The sequence below is a fragment of the Heteronotia binoei genome, chromosome 1 (genome assembly GCF_032191835.1).
Source record: "Heteronotia binoei isolate CCM8104 ecotype False Entrance Well chromosome 1, APGP_CSIRO_Hbin_v1, whole genome shotgun sequence".
Taxonomy (NCBI): Eukaryota; Metazoa; Chordata; class Lepidosauria; order Squamata; family Gekkonidae; genus Heteronotia; species Heteronotia binoei.
Window position 1 is genome coordinate 210459328 of NC_083223.1, and position 21451 is coordinate 210480778.

General features: G+C 41.1%; 1 protein-coding gene across 1 annotated transcript in view; it reads left to right on the forward strand.

Moving 5' to 3' along the window:
* Positions 1-15867: 15867 nt before the first annotated feature.
* Positions 15868-21451, forward strand: part of BICRAL (BICRA like chromatin remodeling complex associated protein) — a 43376-nt gene continuing 37792 nt past the window's right edge. The window contains exon 1 of the mRNA XM_060247432.1: positions 15868-16149. The gene's annotated coding sequence lies outside the window, so the exon portion shown is untranslated. The remainder of the gene's footprint in view (positions 16150-21451) is intronic.

Below are 21451 nucleotides of genomic sequence, written 5' to 3' on the forward strand. Positions count from 1 at the left end.
TGTTTCAAGGTGGCGCCGGTATCCGCCTGCCGCCTCTGTTCCTTCGGGGAAAGGCAGGATGCTGGACCAAGTGATGGTACTGGACCAATTTCGCACGAGACCTTTAAGCCTGGTTTTGCCCTGTCCCCAAGCTGACATTCTACACTAAAATCATAGAGTTTCTCTGATTCTAGTGTAGAATGTCAGCTTGAGGGACAGGGCTAAACCAGGATTAAAGGTCTAATGCGAAATTGGTCTTGGTGTTTTGGGGGCTGAAGGAAGTCGAGCGCGCTTCAGGTGGAAAAAACAGCGTGGAGCTAAAGGTTGCATTTCTGCTGGGCGCATTTTTCGGGGAGTAAAACCCATTGAACACGATCTTGGTTACTTCTGATTAAACATGCATATCATATTTTAAGGCTGTCATACTTTAGTCACATTATCCGAGGAAGACCAGACTTTCATTGATAGGGAGGGTTACCAAAAAAATAGTAAACGGCAATGCCCCTGGCCGAGACAGTTGTGGTTTCTGGTGGTACTTCGTAGAGTTGAGGACAGATTTATACACCTCTCTCAGATACTGGGGTCTCTAGAGTCAGTCGATAGGCCAGGTTCGGACTTGCTTGCGATCCCTAAGAATGACAGTGTGACTCCTCTTAACAATGATATGCTTTTCTCACAGTCTGTTAAATGTTTTAGTGAATGCCAGAAAACATCCACTGGGGATTCTTATGCATCTAGGGGGGGCTTCTTTTTCAGAATAGGTGAAAGCGAAGGGTTTAATTCCCAGTACCTGTCCATTGCATATAGTGATTAACTACTTAATTACGCTGAAACAGAAGAAACTAATTCATCAATTTTTAAAATGTTATTTGTTTGATTTATATCCTGTCCTCCCCATAAGTGGGCTCAGGGCAGGTAACAAGTGGAGAATTTACAAAACCATTAATGATAGTTTATCATACGAACTGCTTAAAACCATTTAAAAGATGGCAAAATCATATATTAATTTATATGGTTCCACTGAAACTAATAGATAACAAAGCAAAGAGTCACAGCATAAGCGATTGCATGGGCAAATATCATAAAGCAATTTTCAGCAAGGGAGGCCAGATGGTTGGGCTGCCTCAACCAGAGGCCTGGCAGAATAGCTCCATTTTACAGGCCCTTTCATTGTTTCATGATAATAAGAGTAGCCCTCAGATCTAGTGTCCAATTTTTACTGAAAGTCATCTAAAAATTTCATTTAGGTCAAGACAGATTTCTTTCCCCTCCCCCTCGAATGCTTCCTCTGAGCAAGAAAGATAGTGTGGTAAGTCAGTCTGTACTGAGTGAGGGCTCGGATTTCTCAGATGATGAACTACTGCAGCTAGTCCTCAGCCATTAATTGAACAGCTATTTGCAGCTGGCTCTGAGCCAGGAGAACAACAAGAGATCAGGTTACTGGCTGATCAGGAGTCACAGCCTACAGCTGTGCCTTGTAGCTCTGAAGCAATAAACTTCAGAAGCCACTCCCAGCCCACCTAGCTCACCCACAACTTTGCAGTGCCAATGCTGTCAGGGACACTTAGAATTGCAAGAAAGGAGATCTGTGAGACTCATGGCCTATCACCTGCTGTCAACTGAAGAGACAAATGAGTAGTTTCGGGGTGACTGTCAAGGAATATACTGAGTTTAGCTTGTTAAGAGTTGGCTATAAATTCAGCCAGGAGAAGCAGCAGTTTGTGGATGCAACAAGTACACTTTACTACTGAGCCACCAACTTTGCTGTTACCAGACCTCTGCAACCTTGAACTGGACCTGACAGCCAGCTTTTCTGGAACCTCTGACCTTGGACTGGACTTGCTGCCTGGAACTCTTTGACCCTAGACTGGACTTTGGTAAACCTGCTCTCTGGAGCTCCTGACTTTTGGACTGGACTTTGGTTACTCTCTGAAACCTTGCCTGTGACCGGCCCTGCAGAACACTAGCCTTTGCCTCCTGGGGAAGCTGCACCAGTAAAGACAGTGTCACACTTTGGATGTTAAATGTGCACTTTTATTTTATTCAAAGAGGACTAAGGACTTCAGGTGTACACTTTGTTTTTTCCTCTGTTATGCTGAGCTTTCAAAAGGGAGAGCTGCATCATCACAAATAATCTCCAGATGGATTGTGTCCACTATAAAAGGGACATCTGAAAAGGCAGCAGTCTCATGTCCACTGCAGATTATTGCACATTCCTTGGGGTCTCAATCCTCCTCTGCAAGCCTTGTCCTTAGGCATCCTCTTACAGGACTTGTGTAGGGTTGCCACTTGGCCATTACCTAATACATTTATCAAACACTATTCCATTGACATGGATTTTACTGCAGAGACTTCTGTGGGGACTTCTGTACTTCAGTCAGTCGTTCTATGAAATGGCTCACCCCACTGCCATTCTTACCTAGGTAGTCACCTATGTGGGACTGCACAGGACAATGATGATGAAAACAGTGCTACACTTTCTGGTAACTTGTTCATCAAGTTGTCCTGTTCAGGCACATATCCCTCCCTCCTACCTTGTGTGAGTCTTAAAAATAAATAAATATGTAAATATATGCATATTGGTATCATGGCTCACCTGCTGGCTCAGGAAAACTGAGGAAGTGTGTGGAGCACCTCTGGATCATGTGACCATTGAGTGAAACAGCGATGGTTCTCCAGTTGGGGAGGGCTCCTTCCACTCTGTTACCAAGTTAGATAGAAATCTTCCAGTTGCTGTCTGTGGCTGTGCTAGGCTTGCCAATCCCCAGGTCCCAATGGGGGTTCTCCCAGTTTCCCAGGCTCCTTCCCACTCCCAGTCAGCTGGCCAGTGGGGGAAAGCCCTGACCCCACAGCCACCATGTGCATTTCCACCTCCGGAGGCTTCAGACTCCTCTTGGGATGGTGTATCTGTGTCTTTAAGGCTGAATGGGGGCAGCGGGGGGAACAGGCAGAACAAGATGGCTCCTCCCAGTGGCTGTAAAAGCAGCTCAGACCCTCCATTGCTTGCACAATCTTTTCAGAGCTCATTTGCATAAAAAAAGTAAACTTGAACTTTTGGTTGCTCTGTGTTACTTTGAAGAAGTTGGAAGTTCAGCAAGTTATGAGTAGAGATGCCAATTCCCCGCTTCAGAGTTGTCAGAAATGGGGCAGGGGGGAGAAAATGTCTGCTGGGCACTTCATTATTCCCTATGGAGATCGATTCTCATAGGGTATAATGGGGAATTGATCTGGGAGTATCTGGGGCTCTGGAAGGATTGTTTTTTGAGGTAGAGGCACCAGACTTTCAGCATAGCATCTGATGACTCTCCTCAAAATGCTCTCCAAGTTTCAAAAACATTGGAGCTGGGGGTCCCATTCTATGAGCCCTGAAAGAAGGTGTCCCTTTCCTTCATTATTTCTAATGTCAGGAAGGCATTTAAAAGGTGCGCAGTTCCTTTAAATGTGATGGCCAGAACTCGCTTTGGCATTCAATTGTGCTTGTCACAACTTTGCTTATGGCTCCACCCCAATGTCTCCTGGCTCCACCCCAAAAGTCTCCTGGCTCCACCCTCAAAATCTCCAGATATTTCTTGAATTGGACTTGGCAACCCTAGGCTGTCCTGAACCACATTTGTGCCTGCACAGGATAACTTGATGATCAACAGTTACTGGTAAGTGCAACACTGTTTTTTGGCTGTTGGCTCTGTCCAGGAACCAGAGGGAAGGATCGGGAGCACCCTTTAACGTAAACAACTTAAATGGTACTCAATGTGCTTTGAAATTTAAAAAATAACAAAATATTTCATTTAACATAGAGGGGAAAGGTCAGGTGAAATAAGGGACTGAAATTTCTGAGAGTTTCTTAAACTTTTCACAGTGACTTAAATTTTCATGTTGAGGGCTTTTGTTCCAGTATTTTCCCCAAATGCTTCAGTACACTTTCTTTGACTATTTCATGACTCTTAGGTTTTAGAAGGCTAGTACATTCTTTCCAGTACCCAAACCCCTTACCTCAAAACACCAGTTTTTAACTGACTGTTAAGGTCTCTAAAAGCAGTTTCTAACCACACCTGACCAGGGATCACTTCACGCTTCAGAGCTAAATCCCTATTTGACATGGTTGGGAATGTTCTTCTCTCTCTAGAAGACTGACCCTCTTTCCTTGGCCTGAATGGGTGTTTCGGCTACTTCCCAGACTTCCTTGCCAGTTTCCCCCCAGTTCTCTATCTGTGTTAAATTGCTCTCAGCTAAGGATTAAATCAGACTCAGTCCTCATTAGCATCCAGTTCAGAAGTCTTTCTCTGCTCAGATGATGCTCACCAATCAGATTGCTTGGAGCAGCCTGTCACTCAAGGCTCTCTGAAGAATTAAACTTTTATCTGTTTACACAACACTAATAAGCTTTTAAAAGTGCAGGCTGTCACAGTGTACAAGAGCATAAATGGCTTTTGGGGAAAGAAAGGAACAATTGTCAGTCCTATATAATATAAAAACCTTGTGTGATTAATAGAGCAAGTTTAAACCAGTGAATTTTTAAGTTACTTTTAGCATGCATTACAATGGGAGGTTATGGTCTATAGAAAAGTCACAAACTAGTGCATATGACAATTCTCTAAAATACAAGAATGAAGTAGTACAATCCCCAATCTATTTTACACCCCCACCATGTGTGCTGCTCATATGGTGGAATTTGAAAGCAAATTTTAGGCTTTTACATGGAAATCCCACTTATAGAATATCAAGTGTGACTTGCAGAAACAGATACTAGGGATGCCAGTTTCCAGGTGTGACCTGGGGATCCCTTGGAATTATGGCTCATCTCCAGACTACAAAGATAAGTTCCCCTGGAGAAAATGGCTTCTCTGGAGGTTGGACTCTGGCATTGCATCCCACTGAGATCCCTGTCTTCTGCAGGCTCTGTCCCCAAATCCCTAGGAGTTTCCTAGTCTGGATTTGGCACCTGGCAACCCTATGTATGACTAAAATAAATATAATTCAAATGCACTACCAGTCTACCACAGAAGGGTGAATGAATGATGCAATAGGGGTATATGCATGTGAACACAGATTACAGTCTAGTCCATATTTACATAAATTAGCACCAGTAAACACTGACTGGAACCAGGAATGTACAAAATTGGAAGTTATTTCCTGCCAGTTGCTGCATATCAGGCTGGCTGAGACTGTCTACACAGAAGAATTGACAAAGCTCTGAAAGCGGGTTTGGGTTTTTTTTAAGTTGTCTTAAACACCTGAAACCAGACTATGGAAGTAGCAACAACAACAAAAAAGATTACAAAGATCTAAATTAATAGTTTAATATTTTGTATAAATAAATGCTCTTACGTTGTATATATCCTTCTTAAATTGTGGTGGCCAAAACTGAACACAGTACTCCATGTGAGATCTAACCAGAGCAAAATAAGGCAATACTATCACCTTGCATGACCTGGACCTGTATTCTATTGATACAGCAGCCCCAAATCACATTTGGCTTTTTAGATATTGCATCATATTGCTGACTCATGTTCAGTGGATGGTCCACTAAGACCCCTAGATCCTTTTTGCACATACTGCTGCCAAGACAAGTCTCCCCCATCCTATAATGATGTAGTTTTTCCTGCCTAAATGCAGAACTACATTTATCCGCATTAAAGTTTATTTTGTTTTACCCCAGTTTTCCAGCCTGTCAAGACCATCCTGTATCCTAACTCTGCCTTGTACCATAGACTGATGAAAAGTAGGAATTGAGCAGTCCTGCTCTCTCTTCATCACCTGTTACAATTTCACTTTCCTGTCCCTACAAGAGGCCTACCCCATGTCCTTGCTCTTTTTCTAACTGTGAACATAAGAAAATAACCCTTTTTTGGTTTAGCATCTCTTGCTAAATCTAATCTCATAATGAGCTTTAGCTTTCCTAACTTTCTCTTTTTCACCAGATCAAAAGCTGGTTGAATCCAACCCACTGCCTACTGAACTCAATAAAAAGGTGGTGGGCTTAACTTTTTTTGGTAGAAAAACTGGTTGTCTTCTACCTTATTCTGATGGATCAATCACAAGTTTAGAAATGTGGCTTATTATACTCACAGTGATAGTGAGTATCTGAATATGACAGAACTCTTTCAAGCTATAATTTTATATCTAGACAGACTCTGTGTTTTATGTCAGGTGTAAAATTACAACATTACACATTAGGGAGTTTTTCAGCCCTACATGTAATAATACCAGCCTTTAGAAATCCTAAGAGGAAAGGTTGTAAAGAAGGGGAAAATAGAAAGAAAAAATAGCCTTGTGTCTTGATGGTTTGCTTTGTAATGTTCCTCCAAAGCATAATTTATGGATTCTGCAAATGGAGTTGGTGTAGCTGCTGCTAGGAATATTACTTTCTCCAGAAATGAAAAGTTGTAATTCCAGGAGATTGCTGGATCCTACCTGTAGGTAGGTAACCTGAGGCGATATATTAAATCCTGTGTCAGGCCTTCAGCACACCAATAGCTCCTCTGCCTCATTAGAAGTACACTTCAGTTTATCAGTCCATCAGTCTGTATCTTCAGAAGTACACTCAGGCACCAGTTCAGGGGTTCTACAGCTTCCCTGGGATCAGCCAGAAACAGAAGATAGAGCTAAGAGTCATCTGCATATTGATGACAATACAGTCCAAATCCTAAAATATACTTATTCTGGGAACTTGTATATGCTATTTCTTGAAAAAGGGCTCACACAGCAACCAGTTTGGATTGCAGAATGTCATGGATTATTAATTAATGTCAATTATCAGTAATGTTAACTTGTATATTTTAATCCTGGCTATTTGTTGATCTCTTTAAATGTTGACATAGTTTGGCTTTTTAACTATAAAAAAGTTGCCTACCCCTGCTTCAAAAAAAGTGACAGCATTCAGATTCTTAGTTACATTTCTTATACCTAGGAACCATGATAAAGCATGAAATGAAACCTAGAGATTTGTATTTTTGAGTCTTTAGTAATAGTATCTCTGTGTGGCAAAACATACATTAAACAAAACATGCACACTAAATAACACATTAGAAGATATGCATATTGGGAAGAAAATCCTTTTTTTTTAACTTTAGGGGTATTATATTGGGTAAGAATGTTCTATATTGTAAGTAATGTAAGCCAGTTAAATATCTCATTTTTCCCACACATACACACCCCAATTATTATTTTAGCTATTAAATATTGGTATACATTCTTTCGATAAAGAAGAATTGTCGAGATCCTGTAATGGCTCTCCCGCCAAAGCTCAGTCTTTTCCTGCAGCAGTTTGGTACTTGAGATATCTTCACAGCTTCTTCAGTTATGTATCACGTGGCTGACTCAGTTCGCACCTTATGTGAGAAAAGAATCTTTCAAGAGTGAACCTGAGCCCGTATCTTTTGGACTGTTACGGTGTATGTATGCCTAAGGAGGTATGCATAAGAGGGCAGATGTTGCCAATAATCCCTTCCTTGTTAGTTTGCTTTTTTCTCCTCTGCCATATTGAAGCTTATATCAACTGCCCCCTCTGTCTTATTAAGGACCAGTGAATATGTTTTGGTTCATGGTCATAAGAAAAACAGGGGACCCGCCTAATCTTATTGTATTTACTAAGGAAACTAACCATTGAGAAGTGTCCCTCCCAACCTTATGGCTTGGATCTCGCCTACAAGGAGGGGGTGATTTTTGCCTATTTCCCCCTACCACAGGAAATCTGATTCCCCCCTCCCCTAATGCAGGGGGACCTCATCTCCCCCATAAGAAGCATTTTGAAAGATGTCTTGGGCTGCCACAGGGGAGACTGGCCAAAATTGCCCCCTCCTTGGGCCAATGGAAATTCTAGGGAGACCCAAACCCTTGACTCTAGTCCCTCATAGGCATAAACTACGGGGAGGGGGCTTGAGCCCCTTCTGGATTTTCCTGGTGGGGACTGAGAACCTGGAAATCTTACAGCCATGTTCTGAACCTTGTTGGTCTCCTGTGAATGTATTGTAAAGATTGGGTTCCAGTGATAAATAAGCCCCCAAACTGAAGAAAGTCAGATGAAACGTCTTGATATCTATAACAGAAGTCTTTGGAAGGGCTTCTTTTAGTTCCATGAACTAAATACGGGACTATTGTCACTCCTTTGTGATTGGAAAAACTGCTTTTGAATTGTCTTCTGTTTATGTTTTTTTGCTACATGCTTTCTATTTGAAGTTCTATCTGCAAGTTTCATCAGTACACCACTGACTTCCACATTACACTGTCTTCTTGTTTAAAATTTATGGTGTCTCTTAGCGGTTTTTTTATTTAAACAGCTGTACACTAAGATCCCATTTTGTGGGTAGGGCAGCATATGTTGAATAAATTAAATTAAATGAAAGTTTGATTTCTGAGTGTAAGTGAAAACTGAATGATTTAGGTATCAACAGCTTCCCTGATTGTTCTCTCTCTCTCTCTCGGCTTGGCTTCGCGAACGAAGATTTAAGAAGGGTGCAATAGTATGCTGAACCCAACATGTAGTTGATGACAGCCAGTTTGGTGTAGTAGTTAAGTGCGCAGACTCTTATCTGGGAGAACTGGGTTTTTATTCTCAACTCCTCCACTTGCAGCTACTGGAATGGCCTTGGGTCAGCCATAGCTCTCACAGGAGTTGTCCTTGAAATGACAACTGCTCTAAGAGCTTTCTTAGCCCCACCTACCTCACAGGGTGTCTGTTGTGTGTGTGTGGGGGGAAGGTAAAGGAGATTGTGACCACTCTGAGATTCACAGTATAGGGCGGGATATAAATCCAATAATAATATCCTCCTCTTCCGCCTATGTATATTTGCAGATCTTAAGTGACTATTCTAAAAGCGAATTTCAAAAACAGGACACAGCAGGAGATCCCTGAGATACCACTATAGCCACTGGCCAACTCCCATCTTTTCCTGGGTTTGGCCTGGTCGATGGGCATTGTTGGGGCGGGGTGCTCCCTAAATTTATGGGGAAGGAGCTTCTCCATAATTCCATAGGTAGTGATAATGGAAGCCCCTCCCTGTGATGTCAGTGCATCCAATGCCTCTGGCCGAGCCCCAGCCCACCCAGGAAATTGAAAAGTCTATGCCCTAGTTGTCCATAATATGATAGTTTCCATATGATTTTCAGAGTTCAGGCATGTTTGCTGGCAACCAAACTTAACAATCAGGAAATCTTGGTGTTCTTTCTTTGTCCACTTCTGCTCCTTGATTGTACATAACACTGTTTTATCAACATGGATACAAGAAAATGCTGCTTAACTGTTGTTGGAATAGGTCTCTATTTCTAGGCCATTGTATTTAGAATGGCCTTGACCCTTCAACCAGTACTTGTCACTTCAGAGTGAACTCCAGTTTGTGTGATTGAAGGGCTCCTGACCTGTTTTTAATCCCCACTTGACTCTGTTGCTTGATGGAGCGTGCTATATCTATAGCAACAGCATGTACTGATATGGTCTTGTCATTTGTAAATTTATTAAAACACACCATTTTAGTGTGTCATTGATTGAAGGTTGTGGCTTTTCATCTATAATTGCAGTAGGTAAAAGTTTATCCGTGACATCTATGACTGTAAGTTTGTCCTAGTTGAAGATTTGCACTTTTTTTTAGCCCAGTGACTTCTAAATCTCTTTGCCAACCTGCCATGGAAGCTGGTTTTGCTCATATCTATGTTGTCATATAAGTCTACTATGAATAAATTTTGATGGCATTTCAATTCCTCTTATTGGAGCCATTGCTTGCAGAGTGCTCTCTGCCCAAATACACACTAACATGCTCTAGGGCTTTCCTAGCAACTAATGGAAGTCAATGCTGTTCTGCTACAATCCATTAATAATGGTTTTCCCTCCATCTCTGCATTCCCACTGGTGTTTCACTTGCACTATGAAACTGAAGGACAATAACACCCCCTAGGCCCATTAGCACTCACTTACTTCTTGGCTGCATTATTTCTTCAGTCTCAGCTTGCTTTCACATCTTCCTCAAGTCACTCTCCAGCTTCTTCCTCCCTCTCTCTGAAGGGAAGTGCTCCTCTTTTTTCACTTCAAAGTGAGGAGGCAGACTGTTTGGAAATGTGGTCCCAAATATTCAGGAGTTTTAATGTAGATTGCCAAACTCAAGGAATTGATTCAGCACCCCCAAAATATTTAGAAAGCAGTGTCTGAATACTTTACTATTTAAGCACTATACAAAATTGGACTTTTCTTGTTTTTCTTGCTACCATTAGGTGTTAAAAACTTGTCATCATGTGGCATAAATTGACTGTACTCATCAGTGCCTAATTCTTGCACACACCCCTCCAGCCTTTCACTTTGTTTTTCATCACGTTGCAGCAGACATATGGCGACCCCTGAGTATAGGGTTTTTAGGGCAAGAGATAGATGATCAGAGGTTTGTCATTGCATAGGGACCCTGAACTTCCTTGGTGGTCTCTCACACAAATATTAACCAGAGCCAACCCTGCTTAGCTTCCAAAATCTGACAAAATCAGATTAGCCTGGGCTATCTAGGTCAAGGCAAGCTTTTTGCTGGAGGCTGCCAAACCTGGCATGGCAAGTTGTCCACTTTAACACCCACCCCTTCCCCAGCTGCATTTCCAGAATAATTTGCTGTTGTAGCTCTGGAATGACTTGAAGTCTCCAGTCCTTTACAACTTCTTCATGCCCTCAACCATTTAACAGACAATAATAGGTACAGAATAGTATATTAGCTGTTTCTATTTTTACATCAAGAAGCACTGCCTGAATTTTCCTACATGTTGCTGAAGACTCTTCTCTGCTGTACACTATTTACTTTGCAAGTCTAGTCCTGCTCTGGCTCCTGAACCAGGGTATATTAGTCAGATGAAAATAAAAGTTATTTCATTCATTAGTTCTTTCTTGTTGCACTTTAAGTATGTTTAAACTCACATTTGTACTTATTGTGGAATATCTGCATATCAAACACATCTGGCAAAAGTTTTTATCTGAATAGGTAGATATGGATTGATGAGAGGGATAGAACGGCAAACTTTTAACTCTGTATTAGTGTTTATTCTAACAATATGTTTCAAAAGCCATCCTCCAAACCTCCCCAAAAAACAAAACAGGGACTGTATTTTTCAGATATCAGAAAACAAGCACTGTCCTTGGGACTAAGGGCAGTTGAAGCAGGTTCAGCCTCAAACTCCTCAGTATACGAGCCATTTGAAATTATTCCAGCTGAATCAAATGCAGAGTGCCAACTTTGAGTTGGGCAATTCCTGGCGATTTGGAGGTGGTGCTGGTAAGGCATAGGGTTTGGGGAAGGAAGGAACCTCAGCAGGGTATAATGCTATACAGTCCACCCCGCAAAGCAGCCATTTTCTCCAGGGGAACTGATTTATGTTGGCTGGATATTAGTTGTAATTCTGTGAGAACTCAGGTGCCACCTGGGGGTGAGCAAACCTAGCCCAATGAGAGATTTTCTCAGAAGTTTGAATTGTAGCCCTGCCATGCTACAGTTTCCTAAGACTTTTAAATGAACCTTTTGTAATAAGATGAATATAAGGCTGTGGATGGTAACAGAAGCTGTATTTTTGACTGAACAAGGAACTATCAAGAAGATTGCCTTCACCTGCATTTACAAATAATGTACCAGTCAGTGTTGGTTGTGTGGCAGTACTATGCAAAAGGCAATACACATCCTCCAAACCTCCCCAAAAGACAAAACAGGGCATATGTATTTTTTCAGATATCAGAAAACAAGCACTGTCCTTGGGACCTATAAGAAGCATTGAAACAAATTTGTCTTCACCCGTTGACTAATTTGCACACAGAATGCAACAAGGTGAACAGCAACAGTTTGGCAAATCTCTTTCTTAAATTCAGCTGCTCACTTCCTCACTGCACACAGTTGTAAATTCTGGGTTGGGAAATTCCTGGGGAGATTTTGAAGATGGGGCCTGGTGAAGGCAGGATTTGGAGAAGAGAAAGACTCAGCAGGTTATGTCACCACAGAGTCCACCCTGCAAAGCAAAGATTTTCTCCAGGGGAAGCGATCACTGTGATCTGGAGATTAGTAGTAATTCCAGAATATCACCAGACCTCATCCGGAAGCTGACAATTGTGGCCTTGTGTGTTTATTTTTTTGTACCATCACCAACATATTCCTATGTGTAACAAATGATTTGTTACAAATCATTCAGAGAAAGATGGTAGTTAGTCCAAAAGTGGACATAAAGTGTGTTGGTTATCAGATGAGCTTTCTGTTGTAATATGAGTTTGTCTGAAGGTTCTTCAGCTTTCACAGTTTCATGTTGCCTCAACTGCTATCCTCCATTTCTCTATGGGAGGAGTGTCTATTGACCACAAAGAATGAGGCAGATGCCTTTAATTCAGTCTTTTCCTTCTTGATCTGAGGGGAGTCTCATGGCTAGATGACAACTGTTCTGCCATGTTCTAGACTCTGCTGAGAGAGAAGAAAATGGCATCATGGCCATGGATCCTGGACAGTCCTTTACAGTTGAAGTGTTGGGGAAAATGAGCCCTGTTGCTCCTCTGTACACGATGCATTTTTGTGTGTAAAGTAGCATCAAGTTGCAGTTGACTTATGGTAACTCCATAGAGTTTTCAAGGCAAGTGCCATTGCTTTCCTCTGCAAAGTCTTCCTTGGTGTCTCCCATCAGGTACTGATCCTGCTTAGCTTCCAAGATTTGATGAGACTGGGCTATACTACACCATTCCACATCTGAACTTCTCTTTCTTTGGAACTCCCATAGGGGTCGCCATAAGTCAGCTGTGACTTGATGGCACTTTCCATCACTACTTGTGTGCCGAATCTATGCAGTTCTACCAAGCTATGGTGCCAAACTACATAAGGACCCTCTAGGACTGTCTATATGGCTGTGAGTCATGGCCCCAGAGCAAACTAATTTATGCAGTAGCTCACAAATTTAATGCTAGTAGCTCATGAAGTAGAACTTTTGCTCACAAGACTTGGACTCCACAGCTTAGAGGGAGTATTGGCTGGAAGGTGTATAAAGGTATGTGATACTGGGTAGGGCTCTAAGAGACTAGAAGCTCCCCTGCACCACATCTGTCTGTTCCTGTGTCTGTGAGTTGTCAGGTGCTCTCTTGTGTGCTTTCTGCAAAAGCCTTTAACATCTTTAACATCTATCAGCAGTAGCCTTGCCATTTTTGGAACCAAATGTCCTGAATGTTAGCCTACAGGGAAAGCTGGGACAGGGAGACAAGTTGTGGTAGAAAAATAGTAGATGGGATGTGATACCTCTTTCATCTGCTTCTTAGTTAAAATTACACCCTCTCCTCCACCAAGCTGCTTTTCCCTAACAGAAGCAACTGTTGGAGATTTGTTACATATACTGTCAATGTAATGTAGACAGATTCTGAGATGGCTTTTAAAAAGAATTTCACAAGTCATGGAGGATAAGTCCATCAACCACTATTAACCTAATAACTAAGTCTTTGTAAGTAATTTTAATACCAGCTACTGGAGAAGACAGTATGTGAGTGTTACTGCCTTTGAATTGCACTTGAAAGCATGAGCCAATGGATCTTCTGTCCAGTTCATCATTATATTTTTAATATGCAGTCAGTCTGGAGAAGAAAGACTTCACTTGGAAGGAAGCACATTACTTTGGGAAACATTTCCCCCTCCACTCCACTTTTGAGGCAAGTATTAGTGCACGTTCTCTGTGTTTTCTTCTGGGCACATACTTAAGCTGTCAGGTGGAATAATATTCACACAATTCTGAGGTATTTCAAGTTATAACAGAGGGATGGGATGAGGGGAAATAATGTCCTAACCAAACTTCTTCATTATTTTTTCTTTCTCCTCCTGCAGGCTTCCCAACAGACTTGAATGGCAAAAGCATGAACCCTACCAGGAGACTGAGTCAAGGAAGGGCTGGTTAGAGAAGGGAAACCATTGCCCTAGCTACCTGCTCCTTTTCAGAGCTAATCCAGATTCTGAGCATTCAGACAGGAAATCACTCTGGACACCAACCATACGTTTCCATAGTCTGTGTTATCTGGCTAAAAAAATGACAGGCCGAAACCCTAATTAGTAAAGGCTGTAATCAACTTCTCTAATGCGATGTTACATCACTGAATATACATGTTCCTTAAGGAAAATGGTTGTGGAGGTATATTTCTCCATAGTTTTCAGAAATCAGACCTGGATGGAACACATTACTCTGCTTTCTTACAAAAACTGTATGTATTAAATAAAAGTTGGTCAGCATTGTAAGTCTTTTCTTAACAAAGTTACTCATCAAAAGAGTGTTAAAAGTGCAAGCTGAAATCACAGCTTTTTTCAAATTATCACTTGAAAATCATCCCGTGTTTCAGTTAATGTACATTACGATGGTCCACAAGTTATTGAATACTTTTCTTGCTTTAATTATCCTATCTTCAGTTAGTTCAGCTAGTCCCTGAAAAATACTCTACTTATCAGTTGCTAGTCCATTCTTTCCTGCAACTTGACATGGATGCAGTCTCACAGGCATCCTTTGAACCCACCCCACTGCTTTTCTTTCACTGTTCTCATTTCTGATCTCCAGTGAATGATCAATAATTTTTACTGATGCCCTGTCACATTCTTTTTTGTAAATTATTGTCGTGCATGCCAATACTGAAGGAAACAAAAAAATTCTCCTTTCCCTTCATAGAGCAGCAACAACAGGAACAGCAGAAAGGGGGATAAACTAAGCTTCCCTAACATCAGTCACAAGGCTTCCATGAGCATGCCAAAGTGATGGGGTAGTGGAGAGATACGGTGGTGATAGCTATGGGATTGATGAATTTGATAAGCCCTCCCCCTGCATATTTCCATATTTGGGAGGAAAGGAGAAAAGACCAATTCCCAAATATGCACATTTAAGAATGTTTAAAAATGGTGGGTGGAGGACTAATATAGAATGTTTATATTCATTAATTGATTTAAAAACCTGGGACAAGTACGTTTAAAATTATACCTCTGTCTTTTGTACTTGATATCAACAGCAGGGGAGAGGCTCAAAAGCATATTAAGTGGTACATGTGAAATCTGTCTCACTTTTTTGGGTCCATTTGCTCCACTAAATAGCTCCAACAAAATACATTTCAACATATTCTGTATTGTCTCCTGAAACATCCATGAAGCACATGTAGTATAAAGTGGCCTTTTAAAAAATCTTCCCAATTAAAGACAATCTTCAAATTCTGTTTTCAGAAAAAGATAACAAAAAAACTAAAGAAAAGATTATTGTCAAATGTGGTAAAATAATAAAAATATTAATTAATTTGTAAAAACATTAAACTGGACATCTTTTTGGAGAAAGAAAATGGTTTGTTGAATTGTGACAATTTTTTTATCCAACCCCCCCCTCCCGCCACGCGATAGGTAGATGTTATTAATTCTACATGATTTTAAATTGACAAATTGATTTTTGTAAACATAAAAGGCAAAATATAATTCACGTGTTACAACTTTCTAATTTATATTATAGCTCATTATTATACTTTGAGGATACCACATGATAATGGCACGAGTAACAGCAGCAACTCAGGACCCAAGATAGTAAATGCAGTTTTATGCATGCAGATAGGATTGAATAAAAGTTTACTTTATATAGGCCTAACTTCTCAACTTCTTCTGTTTATGGGTGGGAGTGAGTAAGTGAGGAGAAAGAAGAAAGTTAAAAATCAAAATAGTGCTTCACCCATTCTTCTAAAACCATGCAACTCTGTGGGGGGGGGGGAACATTTGGTTATAACGCTCTGTCAGCAAAATCCCAACTAGTTATTTCAAGACTGACAAGGAAGAGTTTAAGAAAGTGGCTGTTATGGAGGGGGGGAAGTATCACTAGTTTATAAGGCTGAAGTACACAACTCAGTCACGACGATTCTATTATATTGTAAAGAAAACCTTTATGAAGAGGCCTGTTTTATAAAGTGTGGACACAGGCAAGCTAAATTAAAGATCGCCAGTTGTGTTCATAATAATGTACGTGAATGTAGTTGCTGCTTCATTTCTGCTCGCAGTCTGCGCCTATTCTCTCTCCTTGTGGCTGGGTACTCCGGCACTGTGTGCTGGTTGTACTCGCTCTCTCTTCCTTTCTCTCTCTCCCTCTCTCTCCCCCCTCCCTTTCTCGCTCTCTCGCTCTCTCCCTTACACTGCCAGCCCCTGATGTGATGGCGAAGAAACCCCGTTGACAAGGCACTGCTTTTTCATGACGGTGAGTTTCCCTTTGAGTGTATTATAATTTTGTGATAAAAATTTCAAGGAAAAAAAAACACACAACCTCCTTCCTCCCTTCCTTCGGGGAGGGAAAAGAGAGGGGGGAAATCTATCTCCAGACAGACAGAAAAGAAAGAGGAGCAAATTAACAACCAGGAGTTGCCAAAACCAGGATATTAGGTTTCAGCCCAGAGAGCTATTGGCTCTGGGGCTATGTATATAAATATATATCTGGGGGGGTGGGGAGAGGGAGGAAGACGATGAAGAAAGAGGGCGATTTTGCGCGGGTGGTGCTTGGTGGGCAGATGTTAATTCACATGGAAATGAAATATTTATTTCTTTTGCAGCGAGAGGTTGCGGTGGTGGTGGCGGCGGCTACTGAGGGCACTTCCAAAAATGTGTTTCTTAAAGGGGGAAAGACAGACAAGGAGGGAGAGAGAGAGAGGACAGATAAGGTTTCAGGTCTGGGCTGATAGCTGCAAGAGAGGGGGAGAGGTTTGGGGTGTTTTTTTCCCCTTTCGTGCTGATGCCATGCAAATTCAGGAGAGAGGAGGGAAAAAAACCCTCTTTTAATGACTCATTGATTGAGCCCGTTTAAAATTAGTTGTTGTGTGCGGGTTTTTTTTTTTTTTTTGCCGCCCCCTTGGTGGCCATCAAGAGAGGGAGAGAAAGAGGAGTGTGTCAGTGAGTGTGGTGTGTGTGACTGAGTGTGGGGTGTGTGTGTATGTGTGAGGAAGAGGGGGATCGAGAGTGTGTGTGAGGGAGAAAGAAAAATAATCTTTTCAAATCTCCTCCCTCTTTTTCCCCCCCTCGTTTCTTTGCTTTTCTCTAAAGCTCTCTGGTCTGTGAAGCACTTTTTCTTCCTCCTCCTCAGGAAAATGGAGACACTTCGTCTTCTCTCTCCTGGGCGTGAGGCTGCCAAGGATTTTTGTTTTCTTTTACATCTCTGGTTGGATTTGCCTTCGTCTACCACCTCTACCGTCTTGTAATAATTTTCACAGTATTCTTGGCATGGGCTGTACCTTTTCTCTTGGAATTTTTGCCCCATTACTTTTATTTATATGGGCTTTTTCTGTGCTATTTATTCGGGTTTTTTCTTTGTTTGCAGTTTCTTCCGATCTCTTGTCTATGCGTCATTGTTACAAGGAATGGAAGTGATTGTTTCGGTATATGTAATTCTAGGTAGGATTTAAGGTGAACAAAAACCGATTTCGAAGAAAATATTCAGCTGTAATTTATATTTTAAAACTGCAAGAATAATAAATATTTTACATCTATAATCACTGTTTCGTTTTTGCCGTTCGCTCTGTGAATCTGTACCTGAAATCGGATTAGCCATAGCTTTCCAAACTAGTAATTTTTGTTAATTGATTTTCATTTATGGTTACACTAAACTGGTGGGGGCGGGACGAAGAAAAATAAAGAATTCATTGAAAATCTGTAGACGGTTGGATAATGTTGAGGTGGGTAGTTGATTTTTGTTATTTTTGCATCGAGACTGAAATTTGTTGAGCGTAAATAGGTGGTTAGCTATAGATATATATTCTTTAAATTAGGCATTCGGACACGGTACGTTTGTAAAATATCTATCAACTGAGCGAAAAAAGCAAATGGAAGACGAGGCCTTTTTTCCCTGTGACTGTTCCTCCCTTCTCTTTACCTCTAAATTGCATGGGTTTCGAACAACTCCAGGGGTGTTTGTATCTTTCCGAAAACCAGCCAAGAAAAGCTGCTTCCGTCTCCCCCCCCCCCCCGCATCCGTGTCCGCGTTTACATTGCGAGGGCTTGCTCTGATGTGTGGCTGTATTGAAGGGACGTGGACAGAGCGGGAGAGAAGATGGCGCTGTCTGGCTGCCTGCCAGGATTTATTGCGCAGTTTCTCTGATCGCTCTCCTCCCCTACAGGCGCCATTTTGGGACTCTACTAGTCATTTTTGCTCCCTCTGGGGCGTCGCCCGCCGCTTTTTGGAGTCTGTTTCGTTACTTCAAAACAGGCTGCAAATCCTTTAAAAATGCTTTCCCGTACACATGTAACAATAAACTTGATTTGGCCACATGAAAATCAGATGCTTTCAAAATATGTTCCTAACCAGAATCTTATTATTTGGAGAGCAAATTTCATGCATATAGTGATGTAGTTCATAGCCAATTTCTGCACTGGTTTGCAAGCGCAGTATCTTATTAACGATAATCGGTGGACTTTGCTTTTAAAACAAAAATCATTACGCAGTTCCCTTGCGATTCAGTTGCTTCAAGGAAAATGAAAGCTCACGCGTTGCACTTTCACTTTCCCAATCGGATTGGCTTCACGGGGTACCTTGAAGTTGCAAGTAGTAAAACAACACATAGTGAAATAAACCCATATTATAAATGGAAACCCTCAAGATGCCTGCCGAGATGTGTGTGATTCATGAGGTACAGATTTAAAAATGGAGGTGTATGGCTCTGAGTTCGTTGGTTTTCAAATTTAATTTGTTTTTGTAGAGGTACTTTTTATCCTATACTACCTAAGTCCTAATGCCGAAAATCTGAGACGAAATGCACTGGTGAACACAACATTATTTTAGATAAAAAGCAAAATAATACTAATAATGAATTAATAATGGTAATAATAATGTATTTGCAAACAAATAGTAACTTTTGAATTATGTCAACTTCATCTTCTAAAGTTTAGAAATGGTAGCACTTAGAATTAAACCCTGGGTTTTGAAAAATCTGCCCAGCCAAACAGCTGATTGACAGTTACTATTTCCTGTAAGAACACTTGGTGGGTGTTTAAGTACTGCTTTGGCATAGTAAAAATTTCTTAAGGAAAAATTAGTTGTGCAAACATGGTGGTTATGTGACAAAATGTGACATCTTCCAGTCTTGTCAAAACTTAGATCTTCCTTCCATGTTGTAGTGTCTTAAAATTAACTAAAAATTGACTCTTGTAGGAATATTTGAGTTGTACTTTGATGACATAATAATGTTCTAATAGTTACCTAATCATGAATGAAAATGGCACATGATTATAAATGACATGGTTATCGTTTGGTTTCTGCACAAATAAGATTTAACTAAAATAAAGTGAATTTATGGTAGAACGTTACAGTGCCTCAAGCTAGTATTCTTATCCATGGGCTTTTGGAGACCTGGTTGAGCACTCACTGTTATAACTAGGCAACAGTTTAGAAAGAGCTTCTCTAGCACATCATCACAATATTTGTCTTAATGGTTGTGGTTGAACTAGTATTTGTGTTTCCACAACCTAAGATGGCCGTTGGCTTTAGAAGAGTTTCAGACAAAGAACAGTATATTTAATAGTATCAGCTTTTCTTCACAGTGTAGTACTAAGTCAATCTAAATGTAAATGTTAATGAAGAGTGTGGTAAATTAAATACAAATGATGAATGATATAACACATGGAAAAGTAGTAGAACATTTATTGGATTTGAGTTTCTCCTCACTGCAAGACAACATTTGAACTGGATACATGAGAAGCCAAAATAGTGTTCTTTGTATAGAAAGGATATTTCTGAAGCTGAAGTATCTTGATAGGTAGATTTTATCTTGTAACTCAAGTTCCGAGTAGTCATCACAGTTTTAAATGTGGCCCATGATTATTCTCAAGTTAAGTGTGCCTTCCCCACGTATTACTGGCCTGGAGTTCAATGCTTTTTGGAAGTGGGGGTTTTCCTTATAGTACTGTGGTCCTTTTGTGCACTACTTGGGGTTTCACTAGCTTTTTTACAGTCTTCCAAAACTGCTTTGCTCTGAAGTTTTGAAAAAGAGAACAGTAAAGTCTGGAAGGCTGCCATGTGGGTGGGAAAATTTGGATTTTTCTGGCCCACATGGCAGCCATTTTTTCTGACCCTGTCATGGCAGCAGCTATTTTCTCCTGCTGCCACTGGGTTTTTAATTTTTTTTAAAAAAAAATTGGCACTAGGTACCACACGCTAGATACTACAATATTATGGTATCGAACGGTTATACCAATATATCAGTGTACTGGTGTATCAGTTTCTCTAAATTCCTGTCTTTTTTTTAAAAGTTAATTTTAAACCAAATAATTTAGAAATAAGCTGTAAGTAGGCTTCCCAATCCCCAGGTCCCAGCGGGGGATCCCCTGGTTTTACAGGCTTCCCCCCTCCCCCAGCCAGCTGGCCGGCGGGGGAAGCTCCACCCCCACAGCCATTATGCACCTCCAGGAACGATTCCCATAGGGAATGATGGGGAATTGATCCGCGGGTGTCAGGGGCTCTGGGGGGCCTGTTTTTTGAGGTAGAGGTGCCAAATTTTCTGTATAGCATCTAGTGCCTCTACCCAAAATACCTCCCAAGTTTCAAAAGGATTGGACCAGGGGGTCCAATTCTATGAGCCCCAAAAGAAGGTGCCCCTATCCTTCATTGTTTCCTATGAAAGGAAGGAATTGAAAAGGTGTGCTGTCCCTTTAAATGTGATGGCCAGAACTCCCTTTGGAGTTCAATTATGCTTGCCACAGCCTTGCTCCCAGCTCCACCCCAATGTCTCCTGGCTCCATCCCCAAAGTCTCCTGGCTCCACCCCCAAAGTCCCCAGATATTTCTTAAATTGGACTTGGCAACCCTGGCTGTAAGTAATGAAACCCGCAGAACCTTCAGGAAGCTAAAGGCTGCTCCTGTCAATAAGGTTGGCATGTACCAAGAATACTCCAGAATGTCAAAGGCCATAATGTTCTACCATTGTTATAAACAAGCATTACTAGTGATACATGTTTCACAGATTAATCCTAAAAGAGTTATAGCCTTCTAAGAACACTGACTTCAAAGAATTTAGAAAGGTGCAACTCTATTTAGGATTCCACTGCCAGTTAAAGAGTTAAATGCCTGCTCACTGCAGTTCTACTTAATTTAAATGCCTAGTGACTGAGCAGATACACCAATATAGCACATTTCAAAGTCCCGTGATTTCTGAAATAATACTGTTCCATAATAATTCTGTTGTTTCGAATTACCATCTACTTTTCTTTCTTATTGGAGGAGAGTATGTATAGAGGTAGAACAAGATGTCCATAAAACATTTCAAAAGCCAATATACAGATTCAGATATCTGAATAAATCTGAAATCAGCATATCCGTCTGTATGTGTAGGTTGGATCCATCCAGCTTTTCATTCAATCTCACTTAATTCCCATCCTTCCTACAGCCCCCATCCCACATGGCTTTTGTCCATTCAGATTCATGATCTCCAGTGCAACCTTTTTGTAGGCAAAGTGGACTTCCCCTCACTTTTTAGCAATGGAAAAACTACCTAGATCCAACTGAATATTTTAAAGTTATAT